Source organism: Pelodiscus sinensis, chromosome 2 (assembly GCF_052426305.1).
Source record: "Pelodiscus sinensis isolate ZL-2025 chromosome 2, ASM5242630v1, whole genome shotgun sequence".
Lineage (NCBI taxonomy): Eukaryota > Metazoa > Chordata > Testudines > Trionychidae > Pelodiscus > Pelodiscus sinensis.
In genome coordinates, this window is record NC_143053.1 from 6,941,466 (window position 1) to 6,955,177 (window position 13,712).

General features: G+C 44.7%; 1 protein-coding gene across 1 annotated transcript in view; it reads left to right on the top strand.

Moving 5' to 3' along the window:
• TSNARE1 (t-SNARE domain containing 1) overlaps positions 1-13,712 on the top strand; it is a 500,475-nt gene that overhangs the window by 201,981 nt on the left and 284,782 nt on the right.

Below are 13,712 nucleotides of genomic sequence, written 5' to 3' on the forward strand. Positions count from 1 at the left end.
CATGGAGTCTGATAAACACACTTCCCCAGTTGTCCTGTCAATAGTTTTGTCATGTCTGGGATCATGCTTACTCTTGTTCTTATGGTATGGCCCTAGAGAGTGTTCCTAGACTGGGTTTACTTTGCTGGAGGGGCAAGCGATCCTCCTTGGTTTTGGACTGTCAGGCTATTAAAAGAGAACTAGATACATGCATGGAGGTTAAGTCCATAAATGGCTATTAGCCAGTATGGGTAAAGAATGGTGTCTCCAGCCTCTTGTTTGTCAGAGGGTGGAGATGGATGGCAAGAGAGAGATCGCTTGATCATTACCTGTTTGGTTCACTCCCTCTGGGACACTTGGCATTGGCCACTGTCAGCAGACAGGATGCTGGGCTGGATGGACCTTTGGTCTGACCCAGTATGGCCGTTCTTATGTTCTTATGTTACGCTTATTTCAAAATAACTCCTGTTATTTTGAAATAACAGAGTGTGAGTCTACACAGCAAGCCCGTTATTTCAAAATAATTTTGAAATAACGGGCTTCTTACTCCGACATCTGTAACCCTCATTTCACAAGGAGTAAGGGAAGTCGAAGGAAGAGTGCTCTTCCTTTGATTTCCTGCTGTGCAGATAGCACCAAAAGTTGAGTTAAGCTATTTCGACTTCAGCTATACAATTAACGCAATTTGTCCTGGATTGTAGATGTACCCTCAGTCCATCCATCCATCCATCCATCCATCCATCCATCCATCCATCCATCCATCCATCCATCCATCGAAGTGGTGTTTGCAAGACCTAAAATATGAATTATTATCAATAGAGAAGAATGTACCCTTGACAGAAAGTTGTGGGGACAAATTGTGAAAGGACCTTTGTGGTGTACAGAACCAGGGAGTAAGAGAGTGAGAGTTCAGTTTGTCCTTGCCTCACAAAACTAGCCTGACTTTCTCTTAAATTCATGCAGCCCGCTGCCCTTGCTCTCTGATTTTTTCATTGCGTTCTGCTACTCTGTCCGGGTTGGCTTCTGTTCAAATCATGCTGTAAGGGGCTCACAATCTAAGACCAGCTATAGAGAACTCATCATGACCCGTTTTTGGAGATCTCTCCAGCATTAGCATGTGGAATGGGGGACATCACTGTAATAAGGCTTAGTGGCATATCTAAGGTACCTTAATCCATATGATGAGAAGTTTGACCGTTCCATAGTCCCAAGTCCCATAGCATGCCATCAAAGTGCTAGAATGTTAACTGTCCTCTCAGTGCCTTGCCTCTTCAAAGCTCTTTGCAAAGGCTACTTAGGGTATGTCTACACAGCAGGGCAAAAGTCAAATTAAGCTACGCTGAAGTTGAAATGGCTTAATTCGGCTTTTGGCTCTGTCTGCACAGCAGGAAGTCGAAGGAAATGAAATGAGGGTTACAGAAGTCAGAGTAAGAAGTCCGCCATCTCAAAATGATTTCAAAATAACGGCTTCCTGTGGAGAGGTACACTTTATTTCGAAATAACGTCAGTTATTATGAAATAACGCTGCTGTGTAGATGTACCCTCAGAGAGGAAGGTTGGCCATGAACTTAGGAAGCTGAGTTGAAACCCTGGCTCTGCCATGAATGCCTTGTTTCTTTATGCAGGAAATATGTATTTCTCTGCCTCAGTACCTCACCTGTAAAATGGGGATAATGCTGCCTTTCTTCTACCATTTAACTCTCTTGCTTATTTTGACTCTCAGATTTGTGGCAGGGACTCCCTCTCTCTGGTTGGCCGTATGGACCAAACCTAACACAGCGGGGTCCTTCTCTGAGTCGGCACTCCTAAGCGTATGTCTACGCAGCAGCTGGGAATGAGCCTGGCAGCCTGAAGGGGTGGACTCATGCTAGTGGGGCTCTCGCAGTGCATGAAACATAGCAAAATGGGAATTCCAGCTTGGGCAGGAACTAATGGGGCAGGCGTCACAGCCCGAGGCTGAACGTCAAAGCAATGTGTCCACAGCCATGGTTAGCATGCTAATCTGGGCCCCCTTAATGTGAATGTGGCAACCCAGACTGTGAGTTCCCCTATTGCTGTGTAGCAGTGCTCCTAGGCACTAGTGTAAGTCAAACAACAGTGATACAAGTGATTCCTCCCGATAACCTTTAAAAGTCTGAATCTAAAGCCCTTTGTTTCTTAGATGAGAAAAGCGAGACACAGAGGGGAAATCCTGCCATAAGTTAGTGGCAGAGATGGTTCCTAGGTTTGTTCTCAGGCTGCTCTCCTAGTTTCTTGGGAATGTATTACCCAGGGTTTGAATTCTGACAGTGTGGGGCAGACGGTTTAATGGCAAGTCTCTAGGAGTGTTTACAAGGTAAGCATGTATGATGTCGTCTTCAAAGATGAAATGCATACTGTAGACCTTTTAATAGTTTACTGTGCCCTTGTTGAAAAAAAAATCCATGAAGTCCTATGTTTCTTCAGGTCGCTCTAGCAGTCATTCCCTCTATCTGGTAGCTATTATAATACCTTAGGGTATGTCTACACTACCCCGCTAGTCCCACGAGGTGTACCGGTAGTTCGGAATAGGAACCTAGTCCGAACTACCTAGTTCGAGCCCCATGTAGCCGCGCTACACGGGGTTCGAACCAGTGGGGATTTAAAAATGGCGGCTCCCCGCTTATGCAAATGAAGCCCGGGAAATTCAAATCCCGGGCTTCATTTGCACGTTCGGTATGCATACATTACCCCGCTAGTTGGAACTAGGAGGGTAGTGTAGACATACCCTTACATATCAGCTATGATCCTCAGGGTTTCTTTTCATATCTAAAAATGTATTTTTTCCTGTTTCTTTTTGAGGATGTATGCTCTTGGTTTCCTGCTGTGAATTGCAACCTGGATTAAATTCAGTCCAGTTTTCTCTGGCTTAAATGATTACTTCTGCCTCTGTTCTCTTGGTCATCTGGTGAGGTCACAATGTGTTGTATACATTTTGGTAGGTACCGTCATGAACAGGACTTCTGTGTGTAGTCATGCACCAGGTTAGAACTACAACTAATTAGCTATATGCCATCGCTTCTGTACTTTCAACAGTTAAAAGAGTTTTAACTTCTCTGTGAGGGACTCTGTTCTTTCAACGGAAGGATCTGAGTTCTGTCCTCATCAGCATCATGACGTTCTGAAGGGCCACAGTGCATAACATAATAGGAACCGAATTTCGTTAGTGTATTGCATTTTATTCCACATTCCCTAGGGTTGTGGTGGATTAGCCAGTGTCATGATGGATTCTCCATCATAGTCCATTTTGAAATCAAGTGTTAATGTTTTTCTAAAAGAGCTGCTCTAGTTCAAGTACAAATTATTTTCAGGATGTTCCAGCACCGTGCTCTACATGTTTTCGTGGTCCCTTTGGGTATGTCTATACTACGGGATAAGGTTGAATGAAGATACGCTACTTCAGCAGCATTAATTGTGTAGCTGAAGTCAAAGTACCTTAACTCAACTTTTAGCGCTGTCCACACTGCAGGAAGTTGAAGGGAGCACACTCTGTCCCTTCGACTTCACTTACTCCTCATGGAAGCCGGACAACCAGCATTGACCAGAGTGCCCCTCTCAGTTCGAATGAGCGTGTCTTCACTAGACCTGCTAATTCAAATCTCATGGAAGCCGGACGACCGGCATTGACCAGAGTGTCCCTCTTAGTTTGAATGGGTGTGTCTTCACTAGACCCGCTAATTCAAACCCTGGAAGATTGACAGTGGCAGCATCAATCTTCTCTGTAGTGTAGACATAGCCTTTGAGCCTTAGAAACAATGAATCTGACAGTCTCGTTTTTTGAGTGGCCCAAACCTATCTGCATGCATTTGAAGGGTATAAACAGCAAAGAATCAGGTGAGTATTGTGAGTGACATAGGGGATAAGTTGGAATAATAAAACTGAGTGAAGGGAAATAAGTTTACGATGAACATTAGGAACCGTTTTCTACTGGTGATGACATATATTAGACTGAGGAAAGGAAATGGCGGAAGCCCCTTCACTGGAACCATTTAGCAGTCTGTTCCATGAAGCACCAGTGAATATATCTCTGGAAACCATTTACTCTGCTCCCCTGGGGAGAGTCTGATTGACCCAAATAAGTCTCTTCCCTCTCTAATTTCTTTGAGTCTATGAATCAACTTCACTTACCGTACCGTATCTTTAATGTATTGACTCATCAGTTCTCGCCTTGGTAATCACAGTCTGTATGGAGCTGAGTGCTGCATTTGTTTCCTGAACTTAAATGTATGTATCTCAGCCTTTGTGTCAGGAAGTCTCCAAGGCCATTGTTAGATCTTCAGCGTTGGTCATAACAGAATGGAGTGAACGGGGCTTTTGTTTATTTGTTACATCCATTATGGTCAATGTTTCTCCCGGCAGCTTTTCGACAAGGGAGGGCGAACCCATCGAGAGAGCCCTGTGTGGTACAAAATTTGTATCCGCATCTGTATCCTCAAAAATGAGCTACAGATATCTGCATTGACACCTGCAGGTGTGGAAACCTGTGGGTATAAAGCGGGTATCTGCATATGTGCAGGGTTCTAGATACAAAATTTACACTTGCATCCATATCCGCAAAAATGAGCTGTGGATAGCTGCATCCACCACCTCTGTGGATGCAGATACCAGTGGATATAAAGTGGATAGCTGCAGATTTGCAGGGCTCTGTATATAGAATTAGAGTCTTGGGCTCAAAGTTTAGCAGATGGGAACTGCACCTTACTCCCTGCACTGGATCATGATATTGATTCTCATTGCTGCTGCGCCTACTCCCGCAGAGCTGCGATTTGAGTCTGCTTTAGTCAGGCTGTGTTCAGACCTGAATTACAGGGGAATGAAGGGATTTGTGTTTAACTCTCAGTTGCAATGCCATTAGCCCACAGAAATGTCACACTTAGCAGTTCAGCCTGATGCTGATGGATGGATGACTCACCAGAATGCTACTGTCACATTGTGCGTCTCTGTGATATTCCCAGTGGAAAGGTTCCTTTAATCATGCTTTTAACAGGTCCCCCGCCTTTACTCCGAGATCAAGACTGTACATTCGCAGCATCTTGTCAGATTTTGCATGGGTTTAGAACAGATGCACAGGAGCTGCTAATGTGCAAAGTGCATTGTAGGAACCATCACACACAGTCAGCCAAACCTCCTCAAGGTATTGCTGTACAACTCATCCTGGAGTGAGTCTAATTAACCCTTTAGGGCATGCGTGCACAATTGGGCTCTTCATGCTTACTGATGTCTGTAATGACATGCTCCCACATGCACCTCCTACCATCCATATGTCTGGAATTTTCCTCCATTATTGTTTACATAGCACCTAAGCGCACATACATGTTCTAGCAGTATCTGGATGCATCCCTACTTCGCCAGCAGCAAAATCCAGACTCTTGGATTCCAAGGAGAAAACGGGCCTGTGTGTTTATCTTGTTTAGTGGTTCTCGAGCTTTTTAGGATTAGGGCCCAGTCTCTAAAATGTTTATGGCCTCTTGCAACCTAGTAAATAGTCTGGGATTGAGGGCCCTGCAGCAGTTTCAGTAGGGTCCTCCCCTCATCCCCAGTGGGGTAGGGTCCTGCGTGGCACTCAGCCTGCAGTGGCAAGAGCTACAGCTTCTTTGCTGTGGGACTGACCGGGCTTAACTGTCCGCTCCAGGGGTTGCCCCCTCTCGTGGTAGCACAGCTCAGGTTTGGCTCTGCTCCCTGGCTAGACGGGGTTTGGGCCAGTGAAGTTGTGACGTGGCTTATGGGGTTGCAGGGCCATGCACTCACACTGGCCTGTCCAAACTCCTGTCGTCATGACGACTGGACCAAAGCTGAGTCACTCTGGGCCCCCAGAGGTTGCAATGCCAGGAGCAGAGAGGGTGAGCCCAGCCAGCCGCGTGGAACAGTGTCAGCCATGTGACCCTTTGAAACACTCCGGTGACCCAATTTTTGGTCCCATTCCACAGGTTGCGAAACCTTGGCTTTCTGAAATTCTGCATAACACAAGGCCAGGGAACATCCCTAAAACAATCCCTAGTGCAAAGCTTTTATTAAAGGCTCCAATCTGGATTTGAAAATGGTCGGTGATGGAGAATCCAAGACTATTCCAGATAAATTGTTCTGATGGTTAAGTACGCTCGCTGTCAAAATGCTCTGCCTTATCTCCGGTCTGCGCTTGTCCGACTTCAGCTTGCAGCCACTGGATTGTGTTAGACCTTTCTCTGCTAGAGCGAAGAGCCTAATATTAAACATCTGTTTCCCATGTAGATAGGTAGACTGTAATCTTCTCTTTATTAAACTAAATAGATTGAGGCCTTGGAGTCTGTCACAAATAAGGTGTGTTTTCTAATCCCTTCTTCATTCTCACAGTCCCTCTGTGAACTCTCTCCAATTTGTCAAGATCCTTCTGGAATTGTGTACCCAAGAACGGGACATAGTGTTCCAGCCCTGGTGGTACCAGTGGCAAATACAAAAATAAAATACCTCCCCGCTTCTGGTTGAAATTCCCCCATTTACGCATCTCAGGATCGTTTGGGCTCCTCTCAGCCGCAGCTCCCAAAGCATTCAGAGCCACTGTCTCTCATCCTGTAAGTATGGCCAATATTGTTCCTGTATTCATGTGCGTGTGTGCACGCACTCACCCACGCACTCTCTCTCTCTCTTGTCTCTCTGCTGTGAATCACAGACCAGTCCTTTCCAAGATTAGTTACCCCTTCCACACATTTTTGTCATTGACAAAAATGTTAAATGCTTAGGGCCAAGTACTGATCTTTGTGGGACCCCATTGGATTTACATCTACTTGATGGAGATTCCCTATTTAAAATTATATTTTGAGACCTCTCAGTTAACCATTGTAATCAGTTGAATCCATTCATGTGTATGTGATTTAGCTATATACTAGACATCCATCCCAGGCGCTGTATGATGGGGGCTGATTTGGCTACGACAAATCAGGAAAGATCTTGGAGTTATGGTGGATAGTTCTCTGAGAACTTCCACACAGTGTGCAGTGGCGGTCAAAAAGGCAAATAGGATGTTAGGAATTATTAAGAAAGGGATAAAAATAAGACACAGAATATCTTACTGCCCCTGTATAAAACTACATCTGTACACAGTACTCAAGATGTGGGCGTACCAACATCTTGAGTACTGTGTACAGATGTGGTCTCCTCACCTCAAAAAAGATATTTTGGCCTTAGAAAGGGTTCAGAAAAGGGCAACTAAAATGATTAGGGGTTTGGAACGGGTCCCATATGAAGAGAGGTTAAAGCGACTGGGGCTTTTCACTTTAAAAAAGAGGAGACTAAGGGGGGGGGGTATGATAGAAGTCTATAAAATCATGAGTGGTATGGAGAGGGTGAATAAAGAAAAGTTATTTATTAGTTCCCATAATAGAAGAACTAGAGGACACCAAATGAAGTTAATGGGTAGCAGGTTTAAAACTAATAAAAGAAAGTTCTTCTTCACACAGCGTGTAGTCAACCTGTGGAACTCCTTGCCAGAGGAGGCTGTGAAGGTTAGGACTATAACAGAGTTTAAAGAGAAGCTAGATAATTTCATGGAGGTTAGGTCCATAAAAGGCCATTAGCTGGGGATAGAAATGGTGTCCCTGGCCTCTGTTTGTCAGAGGCTGGAGAAGGATGGCAGGAGACAAATCGCTTGATCATTGTCTTCGGTCCACTCCCTCTGGGGCACCTGGTGCTGGCCACTGTCAGCAGACAGGCTACTGGGCTAGATGGACCTTTGGTCTGACTCAGTACGGCCATTCTTAAGTTCTTACGTGTATGTTTCATATCAGATTTAGAATAAAAAGTGGCCCCTTTTACATGTGACCTGCTTAAGTGGCATTTTAGACATGGATCATGTCTAAACCAGTGCATATGCATAAAACTGTACTTCAAAACTGCAGTGACATATCATATGTAAAAGCACCTGCCGAGTGTTAAGCTTACGATGGAAACCCATCAGTTTACTTTTCAAAGACAAAACATGTCTCTGTGACTTGTCTTTTCCCTGAAATTTTAGAGGCCAAATGTTCTATCACATTGGTGGGGCACTCGGCTGGAATGGTGGAGACTAGGAAGCTATTCTCAAACTCTGCCACTGACCTGTTATATAACCCTGGAGAAGTCACTTCACATCTCCATGCTGCTTCTTCCAGATGTGAATCACTCCTCTCTGTAGACTGTAGGCTCTTTGGGGAAAAGGCTACCACTGCTTTTTTTATTTACAGTTTGACTCCATAGACTCCCACAATACAAATAACAGACATACCAGCATCTGTATCTGCATTTACAAATATTTTCCAACAATGCCTTTTAAATGTGTTCCTTAAAATAGGGCTGGAAGAAAGATTTATATGCAGTCTTTCATGGGAGATGCTCAGTTATCATGGTGACGAGTGACCTTTTAAAAACCTAAATCTATAGATAGACACATCCACTTACATGAAGTATATATCTGAATATTTGCATGCTACATGCACACATGTGAGACATGGTGTATTCTGTCAGTATATGAAATGAGCAATGTAGGAGATCATGTATTTTAAAGTGATGTTGTTCAGCCTCCTTTTAGCTTTAATTTATTTGATTTATTTTTACTTCCCATTCCTTGCAGTTGCAGTATCCACAAATGTTGGAAATAGCCCCTTTTTCTGTACTAGTTTTGAGGGTTGTCGACCCCCCAGGATTGGCCTGGAGTCTCCAGGAGCTTTTAGGAGTCTATTTTAAGAAAACGTATTTATGCCTTTTTTGGGGGGGAGGGGAGAGAGAGGGAGGGAGGGAGGAATCTCCTGGAATAGCTTTAGTCGGAGATGACAACCCTAGTTTTGACTTTGCTAGAGGAAATAAATTACCACTAGAAGTGGGGAGAAGTTAAAGATGAAACATCATGGGAAAGGAACTGACAACTGTAAGTGTAACCCACACATCTTCTACTGGGTAACGCACACACTTTCTGGATGTAGTGTACTGTTCCATAAGAACGGTCACACTGGGTCAGACCAAAGGTCCATTTAGCCCAGTATCCTGTCTTTCGACAGTGATCAATGCCAGGTGCCCCAGATGGAGTGAAGAGAACCGGCAATCATCAAGTGATCCACCCCTGTTGCCCATTCCCAACTTCTGACAAATAGAGACTAGGGACATCATTCCTATCCATCCCAGCTAATAGCCATTGATGAACCTATCCTCCATCAATTTATCTAGTACTTTTTTGAGACTTGTTAAAATCCTGGTCTTCACAACATCCTCTGTCAAGGAGTTCCACAGGTTGACTGTGTATTGTGTGAAGAAATACTTCCTTTTTTTTTGTTTTAAATCTGCTGCCTATTCATTTGATTTGATGTCCTCTAGTTCTTGTGTTGTGGGAGCAAGTAAATAACTTTTCCTTATTTAATTTCTCCACATTGGTCATGATTTTATAGACCTCTATCATATCCCCCCTTAGGAGCTAAGGCTGTAGCTGGGTGGCAAAAGCAACAGTGTAAGATCTAAGATATACATTAAGTTGTTGTAGATGGTTCAGAAGCATGATGGTGTTCCTTTGCTTATGTTGGATAGCAGATGCAGCTGTTTTTGAAAAAAAGTGCAGCAAATGTCAGAGGCATTGCCGATTTATAAACTAACTAATAAATAAATGTGAGGTTTCCTGGTAAATGGCATGTGGGGGGAACCTTGGCAGTATCTCTTAACTTGGCTGCCATGGCTTTCTCATTTCTGTGCTGATGTGATCATTCAAAGTCTATAAAGTTCAGGGAATGAAGGAAGTTTGTTAGCGTGCTCTCCCTCTGTCGGCTTGCCCTGCAACTGCAGAATATGTGATACTGTACAACTTACATAAACTCTGACTATTGATTTCCCCAGCGATCAACTGGGACATTTTGGTATGTTTGGATTCCTAGAATTTAGAAGGCAGTCTCCGCCTCATTATAACTGTAGTTCTGGACTAGAAGGAGCATGGAGTAAGTTTAAGCACTGTAGATTTATTGCATGTTAATAATTCCCCTTTAATAATCCTCAGCATGGGTGTCATCTCTCTGAGGATTTTAAAGCATGTAAAAAGTGAGTGTTACTTTCTGTGCACACACCATTCATTCCTCAGGCTTCTTTGGGACTCCCCTCCCCCAGAGGCAAAGACAAACACATGGTTGTGCTCTTGAAAGTGACTGTGAAAGTGGCCCCTCTTGCCCGTGCCCTGCGTGAATTCTAAAGAAGAGCTGCTCATTTTCTGGACAAAAATCGTGCAGGCGTCCATGCAAGAGCACTGAACTGGAAGTTTGCTCCTGTTAGCGCTGTTGACTGTGCTAAGTGCTGCTGTGTCCCCCTCTACCTGCCTGTTCAACGTCCCGCACTCTGGGGGCCCCGTCAGTAATCTCTCTCTTCTTGGCTACTTTGCTGTGCCGTGTTCAGCTGTAGCCGTCCTAGTGTGGAAAGCCTGGAGCTACCAGCTTTGGCAAGCATTGTACATATCCAGGGTTAAAAACACTTTGGGTGACTGAATCAGTGAACAATAAGAACGGCCTTAGTGGGACCAATGGAGCCGAATAACCTGTCTTCTGGCAGGTGGCTGATACTAGTGGCTGACAGAACAGGGCCATTATTGAGGGATCCATCCCCTTCTTCTAGTCTCAGCATCTGGCCATCAGAGGTTTAGGGACATCCAGGGTGTGGGGTCATATTCCTGACCATCTTGCCTCTTGTTGAGATTATAGGGATGGGTTCATGCAAGTCAACATAGTGAAATGTGCCGGATTCACTCATTTTGTGTTACCTTCCTATATGTGACAGGATAATCTTTCAGTTAAGTCACAGAACTTGTGCTGAGGAGATCAAGGCTCTGTTACATCCTGTTGAAGGCGGGCACATAGCTCTGTATGTGACTGGAACAATTCTACTTCCTTTCTCTTTCCCTGTGCATTGTCTGTTCAGACTGTAAGCTCTACCGGGAACTTTCACTTGCTATGTTTTTTTTATGACATCTAATACAGTGGGGCCCCCATCTTAGGTGTGGTATACATGCACCTGTGTAGTACAAATAATTGCAAGCATTGTCTGCCTGGGACGAACCTTTTGCAGAGAACTTGTTACGTTCTCTAGTTGGTTTGCAGTGCGGGTATTTGACATAGCTGGGCTGCAACATCGTCTGACTTTGTGGCAGCCCGAAGCACCACTTCCTCTTATTTTTCCTCTCTTGTGGTTGACGGGTTGCTGTTTTTCTTTATGTAGTACTATATGTAAGACATGATTAACACTGGGGAGAGTCATGGGCTCCCACTCACTTTACGGGCTGTTGGGCCTTGGTTCTTCCAGTTGTCTGATTATCATGGTCAACTAAATGTGTTCTGATTATCATGGTCAACTAAATCTAGGGCTAGGCACAAAGAACGCTGGCCGTATTTACAAGATGGTAGACTCTATCGTGGGAAGTAGTGACTCTGAAAAACATTTAGGGGGGTCATGGTGGATAATCAGCTGCACTTGAATTTCCACTGCGATCTAGCACAATCCTTGGATGCATCAACAGGGGACTCTTGAGTAGGAGCAGAGAGGTTATTTTCCCTCCGTATTTGGCCCTGGTGTGACCGCTGTGGAATCCTGTGTCCAGTTCCAGTCTCGATAATTCGAGAAGCATGTTGATAAATTGGAAGTATTGCACAGATGCCCCCTGGAAATGATTAATTAATTAAAAATCCTGCCATGTAACAATATGTCCAAGAAGAATATAAATCTATTTAGCATAACAAAGAGGAGGTTGAGGGGTGATTTGATTACAGTCTGTAAATGCGTATACGGGGAACAACTGTTTAATGAGCTCCTTGGTCTAGCAGAGAAAGGTGTAACACAATCCAATGGTTGGAAGTTGAAGCTAGAGAAAGACTGGAAGTAAAGCATGGTGTTTTAACAGTCAGTGTAATTAACTCTTGGAACAACTTACCACAGGTCATGGCCAATTCCCCAATACTGACAATTTGTATATCAAGATTGGATTTGTTTTCTAAAAGATGTGCTCTAGTAATTGTTCTGGGGAGGTTCTTTGGTCTGAGTTATACAAGAGTCAGGCTAGATGATTGCAGTGGTCTCTTTTGGCCTTGGGATCTACACATTTGTGAAGGATCATTGGCACCCGATGAAAAGGCTGCCTGAGCACAGCTGGGAGAGTAGTGTCATGAGGAGGGTACCTCAGAGGAGAATAGTGTTGTAAGATTACAGTGGAGGGAAAGAAGAGGAATAGACGTAACTGGGGGAAGGTTCCAGAAAGACTGTTTCCCAGCTGAAAGGAGCCAGGAGTGTCTTGAAGAGAAGGAATCAGTGACTGTTTCTGAGGAGCAGGAAGAAGAATCCTGAAGGAATAAACCACAGATTCTCCAAAGTTAGTTGAATTTGACCCTGGACCGGCGGATGCACCAGAATAAACTCTTGCTGCTGTTTTGTTAATTTCTGTGGCCAATAAATGAGACTTTCTGAAGGGCTTGTTCTTTGACACACTGTTTAGACTTGTCTGTATCCAGCTGATGGGAAACTAAGGCAGGGCATTCCCACAGCACCTCACCTGCATGCTAGGTGGTGCACATTACGAGGCAAAAGGTCCTTAGGGGGCCCTGGAATGCTAAAGGTTCTGTACGTCTACAGAGAAAACCGACGTCTTGTGGCAGAAATGCTAATTTTAGATTTAACTAAGCTTAGTCCATCCAAGTCCATGTTTACTTGGCACCTCTGCCCCTGGCGAGGATCCATGCAACTAGTGAGCGGGCGTGATGCCATCCTAACAGATGGGCACGAGGGTAGGCAGCCAACGCACCAAACAGCATCTTGTCTGTTTGGCAGTACGGTATGTGATTCCCAACGGGAAATATTGAAACAGGCTGTGCACGCTGGGCTCACACACACATCGAGGGGCTGGCTGCCGTCAAACTGGCCCTGAGCTGCCTTGAGTTTGGAACGTTCGGTATAATCAAATACTGCCCGATGCGGCCTGCTGTCGTTTACGGGGGGCAGGCGGGAGGAGAGAAGGGAGCAGAGCAGCTGGCTCGTGTTGACATTGCAGAGTCTGTTGCCAAGAACTGCGAGGGATCCTCCTCCGTTCTTTGCTTTGTCGTCCTCTTTGCAGTCCTTCAGCTAAGCAGGGGCTCACCTCTGGGTCTTCCCCCCTCAGCTGGAGCCAAGGGCAGTCTCGTTTGGCCGCCTTCCAGTAATCAGATTTGAAGAGCGTCAGACAGAAGCGCGCTAATGGAAGGTCAATGCGGTTTATCCCTTTCAAAGTTACTCTTCGTTTTTGCCTACTGCGGTGTGATGACAATGCTTGGTTTATCCCAAGCTCTCCACATGCATTCAGCGGATTGAAGGAATGAAATCACTCACATCCTGGTAAAGTAGGTAGGCAGCTTCCTGGTTTGCAGATGAGGAATTTTAAGTGCAGAGAGGAAAATATTCAAAAGCATCTGTAAAAAAAAAAAAAAAAATCTTCCTAAGGAACTTCTTCCAGACAATGGGAGAAACTGGTTGCACCCAGTTGTTTGCACTGGGTTTCGTTGGCATCCTTACAGCTTGCAAAGTTCTTCCTTCTGAAGTCTCTCTGGCTTACCCTGGGGCTGTGTCTACACTACAAGGTTTTTGTGCAAAAATGGCTGTTTTTGTGCAAAAACCAGCAGTCCCCCCACACTTCAAGTGCATTTTTGCTCCAAAAAACCCCCAAACAAAACAGTAAATCAGCAGGACAGAGGGCTTTTGCCGGTAGAGTTATTCCTCTCCCC